General features: G+C 26.5%; 1 non-coding gene across 1 annotated transcript; it reads left to right on the top strand.

The window, feature by feature from the left end:
• Window positions 1–1,038: 1,038 nt before the first annotated feature.
• Window positions 1,039–1,112, top strand: TRNAV-CAC. The gene has a single exon. It is a non-coding gene; the product is annotated as a tRNA-Val (tRNA).
• Window positions 1,113–11,418: the final 10,306 nt, after the last annotated feature.

The following is an 11,418-nucleotide window of genomic DNA, read 5'->3' as shown; positions in this document are numbered from 1 at the left end:
CATATTATAGTAACCAAAAGGAGTAACCTCGCAAACTACAATAACCAATTTAGCACTCTAAACAATCTTTTAGAGATTCAAATTGATACATTCTCGCATATTGTTGAACTAAAAAAATTGTGAGAATTTTTTAAGAATTTGTAAAAGTATTTAATTGGTTTATAAACTTTCTATAAGGTGGGTTAATAAGTCCCAAATTTATAATTTAGGGACGTACCAAATTCAACAATTGAAATTCAAATATTATTAGATATTATTTTCAAAATTTAAGAATTTATTAGACATCATTTACCTACTTTAAATATATATACCATTTTTAAACTTGAAATTAAATAAATAAAATAATTCTCTTTTCTTCCTAAATTTCAAGATTTTATGATTTAAGATTCATGTTTTCTTTGAACACTGTTAGATATCCTTCGAGGTTCCCTCTCCAGTCCGACCTCGATTCTCCAGCCCACTTAGGTAAATTTTCTTTTTTTTTTTTTTTTACATAGAATCAAGATGGTCGAAATCTTTAGATGTCTAAAATTGTAAGTATTGATAAATATAGATGCCAACAATTTTAGATAAGTATGTTCATTTTTTAAGCATTTGAAATGTCTTGAAATGATGTATTATTCTAAAAATAATCTTCGACTTTTTTATAATTATATATTAATTTATTATAATTCAATTTATATAGTACTTGGTGCCTTTAATAAATTAATATTTCATTATATTGTTATGAATATAGTTTATATTGATTTTCTTTTTTAAAGAAAAACCAAGTTAAAATGCCATTATTTTAATCGCGATCTTGTTTGAAATACTTTATGCTTATAGACTCATTTTAAAAGAAGACAATAATCATATAGTGGATATTATTTATCGTAGTTGATTATCTTTATACCCGATCCAAATAAATTCCAATTGTGATAGTTTTTTTTTTCTCCTTCTTTTTTAATATTGAAAAAGTAAAATAAGTGAAAATTTTAACTAAAAATAAATTGAGCTATATATTGTATATTTTAATAATAAAAGTTATATAAATATATTGTCTAGATGGTGTAGTTGGTTATCACGCTAGTCTCACACACTAGAGGTCCCCGGTTCGAGCCCGGGCTTAGACATCCTTCTAATTTTAATAATTTCTTTTTAAGAAAATGAAAATAAATAAATGTGATTAATGTATTTATTGTTTAAAACAACAAAGTAAAAAGAATATGTGCCTCATAATAGGAATCTTGAAAACTCATGCTTCATGAGAATATATTTTGAAGAAGGATTCAAACTTGAGCATATTGAGAAGGGTTCAAACATCTTACCATTTTATTTTCATTTTATTTTGATAACTTGAAATGACTTTGTTTTATACTATTTAATAATGCAGAGGCAAAACTCGAACCCCTAGATCTCGTAAGGAATCTTAGAATAAAAAATGTTCAGATACTTATATTACTCCAAAATAACTAGTATGATTTCGATGTCTATCTCAGTGAGAATCTCACACGCCCCTTTAAGGGTCATTTGTTTTATAGGAATCCAAGATTCCCATGGAGTGGGCATCCAGATTAATGCATTTGTTTTGCGATAATGTAAGAAATCTGGACATTTAGAGATTCCAAGGCATCTCGGGAGTTTTAAATACCTTCCTCAAACATGGTCTTTTGGATTTCCAAATTAAGAGCATCATCTTTTTACTTTTTCAAATCTTTCTTTTTCTCATATATATATATATATATATAAATATCACTCTTCTTTGTTTTCATTTTACAATTAAAATAAACATGATAAACTATTTATTTTACTCACTTTGATTATATTGTAGTTGTTTTTATAGAAAGATATTTGAATTCAAATTAATATTTATTTTATAAAAAAAATCTTAAATTAATATGTTATTTTGTTGAGATTATACAAACACAACAATAAAACTATATTAATTTATAATAATTTCTCTTATAATAAATTTGAATTATATTAAGTTAATTATAAATCAATAAATAGTCGTAAGGCATTATTGAAACATTATGTAAATTTAAGATATTCCCGACTAAAAATCCTACCAAACAACACAATTATCCAAATATTTTTAGATATCTCCAAAAATATCACCACAAAACAAAATGTCGGACATTGGTAACTTTGGACATATATATTCCAACAAACAACTGGCTAAGGAAATTTTAGTTTGTTTTAAAATATTTTTCAAATTATTTAATTTTGGAATTTTATAAAATAACAACAATGTTCCAAAAAATGTTTCCAAAAAACAAAAACAATGTTGCAACAAATATTCGAATATTTTCAAGTAAATATAATGTCAAAAACCCTCGCATGAAGGGAATACGAAATCTTCTTCCAACTCGAATCCAGTGAAAATTTAAATATAAACACACCCAAACATAATAAATATTTTAGGTCTTTTTTCTTTATATATATAAGTGAGTGGGGATGCAGATTTTCGATTTTTAATTGAAATTGACAAAGGAATATGCTCATCAATTACCGAAAGTGAGAAAAAAAAAAGGGAGATTTTTGTTTTCATGACATCATTCTTTATATCTTAGTGAATATATTCCAAATTCCCATCCTTGTTTAATAAAATTTGAAATAATCTTTTGTAATACCATCGTTACGGGGTTTAGGATTGAATCTCTAACTTTGAAAAGAATGTTTTTTTATATTAATTATCGTTGACTTAAATTTATTTGGATAAAATTTGGAATTAATTTGTAATAAGTAATTAATAACTATTATGTAATATTCATTTCTAAATTCTAATATTTGGAGTCAAAATCTTAAACTAATTAGCAAGAATAACAAAAATTATGACTAACGGTTTCATTTATCATTTTAGTTCATGTATTTTTTAAAATTGCCCAACTTTTAATTTACGCACTTTAATAAATCTTAAATTTAGTCCTCTAAAATTATTATGTTTATTATTTAAATTGGTTAAATAAACCTTTTCACTTGATTCATAATTGCTTCAACTCTCTTATCATAATCTCAAGATTTTTTAGTACAAAAAAATGTGGAAGTCTGATAACTTGAACCTCCAACACCAAGCGAATGAGTATATGTTGATTACTGTTAAGTTATGCTTGAATTGACTTAAAAAATTAGAGTATTTTTTCTCATAAATATGTTTTAGATTACACATTACCAATATATGTAAATTAAAACCGTTTAGTCTAACTTTAAAAAAAAAATGCCCTATACTAAAATTTTATTCATCAAAATGAAAGAGAATATATAAGTAGATAATAATGGATGCCTATTTTGAATAGGAAAATCCTAAGTTAGCCATTTCCTCCTAGTTTGGTCCAATTTAAATGATAGGACAATTCTAATCTTGAGAATGGAAAATTATTATCTTTAATATTCTTATCTTAGTGCATGTTTGGCTCTCTACTGAATTTCAATAGCTTTCAAGTAGGACAAAATCCAACTATAGAGTAAAAAAAATTCAAGGGCTGTTTGTGTGTATTTTTTTTTTTAAAAAAAATATTTTTCTCTTAATTTTTAGTTTAAAAATATATATTTTAAAAAAAATTAGAATAGTGCTTTTATAGAAGCCTAAAATGGTAAAAATGGAAAAATACATCCTTGTCAACCAAACAAATTTAAACCATATTTTGTAGACGAATTTATATTTTAATTTATAGACAAATTAGAATATTTTAAACCATAGTTTCTCGCTTTCATATTTTAATTTAGTGTCGTATCGTCTGTTAGAAGTGAGAAATATGTAGAGTATAGCTATAATTAAAATGATGACTCTAATATAGAGTATAATTGTATATATAAGTAATTATAATTATATATATATAATTATATATATTAATGTATTGAACCAAATTAATTTAGAAAATATTAAAAAAAATAATATGTGAAAACAAAAATGATATTTTTATTTTACATTATTGTTTTTTTCCTATTTAAAAGTTTTCTCCATCATTTTTTTAAAATAGCTAAATGCTTTAAAATTTGACTTCCAAACAAGTCTTCCAAATTTATTGTCCAAGGTTTTTTTTTTAATCTCTACATCTAATATGTTTTTTAAATAAATAAAAACAGTTGCATCGAATTGAAAGGATGGATCATCTTATCATTCATAAAACAACTTTTTAACCATTGAATGGTAAATTTTCTACTTGAGTACGATAAAATTATTAAGATCGTATACACTTTTTATTCTAACTCATCAATGAGTCAATTGTACAAGTCAGTCAAAGGACAAATAAAATCTAATTTAAATAAATTATAAAATGAAAAAAGGGACTTGGAAGATGAAAAGCACATAAATAGAAAATTATATGAACAAATTAATTTCTAAAAAGACAATATTCTATGTATGATTAAGTTAATCCCCAAAAGCATCTCCTTTAGAATTTTCCAACACAATCATTGAAAATTTCAACTCCTCCAATTGTCCACAAGTATAAAGAAACATTAGGGATGGGGTTAGGAAAGAAAAAGAGAACTTTTTAGGATCCCAATGCAAAACTTCAAACAAATGAGATGGTTTTAAAAACCTTTTTTTTTTTTCAATTTATTTTTTTGAGTGGCTGGAAAGTACCCTTTTTAAGTTTGCAAGAATTTAATACAATGAAAACAATATTTCTAAATATGTGTTTGATATTTAGAAACTAAGTTTTAATTTAAATCAAGTTGAAAATGTGTTTCATAATATATTTATTAGGTTAAATTTGAAGTATTATTAATTAACTTATCAACTTGGTTTGTGTTAAACATTTTGTATAATTATTATTTTTTAATATCATATAATTTATAATATATATTTTAATTCAAAAAAATAAATGAGTTTATTAAATGAAATACTATGTTTGTTAATATTTTTATCTTTTTTTCATATAATTTTGTATTAAAAAATTTAAAATTTAAAATCTTAATATTAATATATTGATAAGATAAAAATGTTGTTTTCCAAATTTAAACAGTCTAGATCATAGAATTAGAAAATAGTTTTTGGAAATAGAATTTAGAATCTAAATACATATTTGGATTCAGAGATTTGGAAGATATAAACCAAAAATTGAATTGCCTATTAAATGGGGCCTAATTTTCACCATAGCTTATAAAAAATGTATTTTTCTTATTAAAATTAATTAAGGAAATGTTTCAAGATCAAAATATATTTGTTTTTTTTTTTTTCCAAAATAAGCATATAAGCTGTAGTTGTTAAGCACTTTGTAGATTCAATTTTTCATTCTCATAATTATTATACTAAAAAAAATATTGAAAGAAGGGTTATCTGACACAATGTTATAACAATTTCAAAAATATCAAAATAAACACGGATAATAAAATAATGGAATAGAACTCGAGGTTTGATAACCAACTTCGATGCAATACCATCTATATTTGGAAGGTAGTGTCCCCATGAAAAGATGTATTCTCTAATGAATAATTAAGCATTTATAACATTGTACTTATCTGTGATACTAATTTTCTATAATGACACACATAGCCTAATTTAGTGAAAGAATACGTAGGTTCTCCCTAGTTGTGAGACTCCCTCTCAAAGATAATTTCAATATATCCACTTTTAATTGAAGACGAGTTCAACTTGAAATACTTAGTATGAGAATATTTTCTCATGTAAATGACAACACTTAAAAGCTGATCAAGAGAAACAATTTAAGATCTACAGTACTTCTTGCTTTTCATAATCACATGGATTGACATTCTCGTTGTTCTTGGCAAAAAAAAAAAAATACAATAAACGATTCAAGTCGTCTCTTTCAAAAGTAGTAACCCTAAAATGAATATGCACGAAAAAAGGAAAGAATCAAACCATTGTCAAACCCAGCTGAGGCTAAAGAAGGAAAAAAGCCTGAAGAATAAACCTACATAATATTGTCATATAAGGAAATAATCTCCAACTGGAAACTACATTGGGTGGACATCCTGTAGAACATCTCATGGCATAAGATTTAAGAACAAGGTTACTCGCATCTACGACCCACATCTAAAAAAAAATATACCTAACACCAAAGCACTAACAAATATATTTAATTTCATGAGTTAGATATTGAGTTTTAATATTCCCACACATAAAATAGAAAGCCTTAAATCCAGGATGAATCTTGTTTGAGATTGAAAATAGAAAATATAAGAATGTTTCAATATTAAATGTTAACAGCTAACTATAATATAATCAATGTACCAAATGCCATACTCATAGCTCAATTTAACCATGACCAATTCTTTCAAAGTTTATAAGCACAATTTGGTTTTAAAAATATTTAATTGAAACTTTTAGAAAGCTGAAAACAACACTAAAAACCTTTAGTACTTTAAAATTTTTTAATTGTGTTAAATTCATTCCATATTTCCATTTTGTGTTCTAGGTTCTTATTTAGATTTAACATAGGTATTTATAATATTGTAAAAGTATGTGGTAAATTATTTTTAAAAAGGTTTGAAGATTCGGTGGTATGTGTTTAATTGATGGAGTGACTATAAAAACCTATGCAAATCTAAAATTTCAAACATCTATAATTTTTTTTTTAATAAAAAATATAGGGGTTATATACACCGTCAATACATTTTTCGAGACCATACTTATAATTCTATATACATCAAATAGTTTTTATATTTTAAGTTTTTCTCAATTTGATCTTCATTCTTTTAAAACTCTCAAATTTATCTTTACTGAATTAAAATTTCTAGATTAATTCATTTTGTAGTAGAATTTGTTAACAGGAAGTCATTATGGCTCATCAAATTGTATTTTTTTTCTAACATATTTGGACATTTATTGAACCCGTAATTTTGAAGAAAGAGACTTTATTGATAGACATATTAGGTTTCATATATCAGACAATCTCTAAAAGTTACTACAAGCAAAAAAGAGTCTCCTGACACACAAAACAACTATCAGAAGATTAGGGGTTGAAAGAGAGGTTGTCTCCCGATATCGTGAATTAGGCATTGGGAATTTGTACCAGCTCCCGACGTTGTATATGTCCCATCGGGAGCTTATACCAACTCTTGTTGGGCTATATGTCCCGTCAGGAGTTAAGGACCTAACACCTGATGCGTCAATTAAGTTGTCAGGAGTTAGGTCCATAACTCCCGACCGGACATATAACCTATCAGGAAATGGAGTTCAAATCGTTTCAGATCTGGAAATCGATAGAAATCTTAGGATTTAATTTGATCTCTCTGCATGCCTCTTTCTCCATCTTCTCTCTTTGATCGTTCACCTATCTTCATCACTGGTCCATCTCTCCGTCTCTGACCGACTATATATGTCTTTATCGTCAACTGTAGGATGTCGCATCCCCATTTATCTTCATCTCTATCTTCGTTTGTCTTCGCATCTGTCGGTCGACTTCGCTGCTACCTTTAGCTTCGATTTCGTATGTCCCTCTTTTGGATCATTCGACTTTTGGCATCATCTTCATGTTAACAATATGAGGCACCCTTTTAGTTTTTTCGCCTAGAAATTTCTTTAGCCATTTTCTGATTAATCATTTGTTCCATGTCTCAGATGTTTTAATATATAAAGTTTATGCCTTTTATGTGTTGTTTGCTGTTTTTTGTGCTTTTATGTTGGCTATTGTTTTCAACTGTTGATATTTGAAGTTTTTATTTGTTGAGTTTTGATAATTCCTGTGGGGACAAGGATGATTGTTACTTCGTGTTTATGTTTGTTTAATGTGTCCATTTTTCTCATGTCTCACTGCCTTCTAGTTTGACACTTCTTTCAACAAAATGTTTGGTCCTGGCTTGTTGTGGTGAAGTCGAATTTGTGTTGTGATTTGTGGAAACCCTGTTTCTTTTCTTTTTGTATGAAGTTAGTGTCAGGTAGCTGGTTTTTTTAAACTTGAATTTCATTGATCTAAATTTTATGTAAAGAGGATTCCAAGGATTGAAAAAAAGTATGTAATTCTTTTTTATCCAATTGTTTCTTTCATCAAATTATTCAAAACAATAGTCTTCTTTTCAGAGGCACCTGAGTGTTTTTATTTTGGAGGGACATGATTGTATTACATTAAGGCATTAGATATGTTCAAAATCTGAATATCCATTACTAAGATGAGAAAATCCACAAAAGTGGTACTATGTCCATTCTGTTTTGGCATGATCCTTGTAACAATTTACATATTCTTCCCAAAAAAAAATTACTTTTACGAATATCCATAACCATTGTTTATTTGGTGCGAGTTTATTATTATTTTGTTAGTTTTTTTTTTTTTTTTTTTTTTTTTTTTTTTTTTTTTTGGTAATTGTTATGTTTATGAAGTTTGAATATTATGTCGGGTGGATTGAGAGTTTTTCATACATTTAATCTTAATATAATAATGTGCTATAATGTCTCAACTTAATTGAATTGTAGGTAAATTTGATGCTCTGGAGATTTTTTTTAAGTCACAAGCTCACGAGCACGTGTCAATCAAACTTTTTCATATATGTTCCTCAAACCATATTTTTTGTGGACCATTATATCATATATGTAAACATTATTCTTTAGCATACTTCTCTCTCTCTTTTATGTAACGGAGAATTTATGTGAATTTATTCGTATATGTAAACATTGTTTGCTTTGAATGTATGTGAAGACTTTTGATTTGCTTAATTATTATGTTCTAAATTTTAGGTTATTGAAATCAAAATTTAAAAATAAAAAATAAAAAGCAATAATGGAAATTCCAAAAAAGAAAAATTAGTTTCTAAATCAAACTCTCGATGGTACAATGTACCTCGGGAGAGACATTCACTCCCGACAATTTTTTGACGTCGTCGAGAGTCCCTATCTCCCGACAGCGTATATTAAGCATCGAGAGTTCTCACAAACTCCCGATGCTTATGTTGCATGCGTCGGGAGATTAACTCCTGACGAGGATTCCTCAACAATTCTTCCGACGACGCTAGTGTTGTCGAGAGATGATCTCCCAATGGATTTTTAACTATTTCTCAACAATTTTTTGGGCATCAAAAAACTATTGTGACTTATATCCACATTTTTGATCATCTTTGTTTCCACTCTCATCTTCCATACCAACAACTATTTGGAAAGAACGATATAGTTTAAGAACATAACAATTTAATGATGCATCGACTTTTTTTCTCCTCCATTTTGAACCATTTTTCTATGACACCAAAAATTGAGAACTTTTCACTATATTTTAGATATAATATTCAAAATACCAATAGCTGAAAAAAAATCATCATGGCAAAATGAGCATTGCTCAACAAATATAAAATTTGTATTCTCGATCTTCAAAATTTTTAAGTAATCATATATTTAGCAGACTTGTAATTCAAACAAAGATTATAATTCACTTTTTCTCTCACAATCATTAAAACTAAATAAATTAAAATAAAGAGAAAAGGGAGGAAATCAATTTTTACAATAGACTTGTCTTGTTTCATTAATTTTAACTTCATCAAATTAGACCGTAAACTTTGACAAATTATACCATTTCATAATTATCTTTGATTTGAACAAAAACCGATGAGATAGTTTAAGTTACAACATTTTTAGCCCTCGTTTAGTAATCATTTTGTTTTTTAAAATTAAATGGATACTGCTTCCACCTCCAAGTTTCTTCTTTTTTATCTACTATTGACCAATGGTTTAAAAAACAACAAATTTTGAGAACTAAAAAAAGTAGCTTTTAAAAAGTTGTTTTTTGAATTGGCTAAGAACTCAACCATTGTATTCAAGAAAGATGCAAATCATTGTAAGAAATGTGGATGAAATAAGCTTACTTTTCAAAAACAAAAACAAAAAACCAAATGATTACCAAACGGGATCTTAATGTTTGAGATTAAGATTTAAGATTGCAAACACATTATTTGAGTTTTACTTTTTTGAAATAAAATAATTATGATAAAAATTGATTTTGATTAAAATGTTATTTTTGTTCTTTTACTTTAAAAGTTTGTTAAATTTTAACCTTTATACTTTCAATTGTCAAATTTTAGTCCACGTATTTTCAATAAATCTTAAATTTGGTCATCACTACTAATTTATAGACTTTTTTTTTAAAAAAAAAATTGTTATCTATTAGCATTTTTACTGTAAATTTCAAAAACATATTCACAAATTATATTTCCTTGCATGAAATTATTACGGCTATTTAACCAATTTTGGTAAAATTAATTTTGAAATACTAGATTTAAGATTTATTGAAAATACAACTATACGAAGTCTAAAATTGGATAATTAAGGCCCTATAATCATTTGGTTTTTTGTTTTTGTTTTTAAAAATTAAACTTATTTCATCCACATTTCTTATAATGATTTTCATTTTTCTTAAGTATAATAGTTGAATTTGTAGCCTTTTTTTTTTAAAAAAAAAAAATAATAACTTTTTGAAAGTTACTTTTTTTAGTTTTCAAATATTGACTTGTTTTTTTTAGTCAAATTGGTGAAAAGTAGATAAAAAAAAATGAAGAAATTTGGAGGTTGGAAATAATGTCCATAGAATTAATTTTCAAAAACAAAAACTAAAGACAAAATGGTAACCAAATTGAGCCTTGATTTTTTGTTTTTAGTTTTTGAAAATTAAGCTTACAAGCACCCCTACCATCTCTAGATTTTTTTTTTATTTATTGTCTACTTTTTATACATATTTTAAAAAACCAAGCCAAAATTTAAAAACTAAAAAAAGTAGTTTTTATAAACTTATTTTTGTTTCTAGAATTTGGCTAAGAATTCAACTCTTCTACTTAGGAAAGATGCAAATCATGGTACAAAAAAAGTGAGAAAATATGTTTAATTTTCAAAAATTAAAAACAAAAAATAAAATAGTTATCCATACTAAAATTGAATAAATTTCAATGTGTAAAGATTAAAGTAATCATTTAGACTCCCTTTGGTAACTATTTTATTTTTAAAAATAAAACATATGGACATTACTTCAACCACCAAAATTCTTCCTTTGTTATCTACTTTTGACCAATTGTTTAAAAAAATCAAACTAAAATTTAAAAATAAAAAAATAGCTTTCAAAAAATTATTTTTATTTTTGAAATTTGACTAAATTCGACCATTATATTTTAAATGCAATCCATAGTAAAAAAAAATATAAATAAAATAGGTTTAATTTTAAAAAATAAAATCAGGAACGGTTAATTTTTTTTTCCCAGTTGTGGACTGTGGTGTGAAATTTTGCTGACGACACAACCAATCAGCTAAGATTCTATACGATCCCTGTGGGACCGGGGGTGGCGCCAGAAAGACATCCTCAGCCGTCGGATCAGTTCAAACGCCAACGGCCACGGCGATGGCCGTGGTCAAATCATTACCCGATCGTCCGATTTAATCAAGACACGTGTACGGTGAGAGTTCACGGGATACTGGTTTGTTGGTAATTAAGAGGGAAAGAGAGGGAGAAAAGGGGAAAAAAGGATAATTATTATTAAGAAGAATTAATAAAAAGCAAAATAAAG

This window comes from Benincasa hispida, chromosome 6 (genome assembly GCF_009727055.1).
Source record: "Benincasa hispida cultivar B227 chromosome 6, ASM972705v1, whole genome shotgun sequence".
Lineage (NCBI taxonomy): Eukaryota > Viridiplantae > Streptophyta > Magnoliopsida > Cucurbitales > Cucurbitaceae > Benincasa > Benincasa hispida.
Note: the sequence above shows the minus strand (reverse complement) of the source record. Positions and strands in the feature narration are given on the sequence as shown.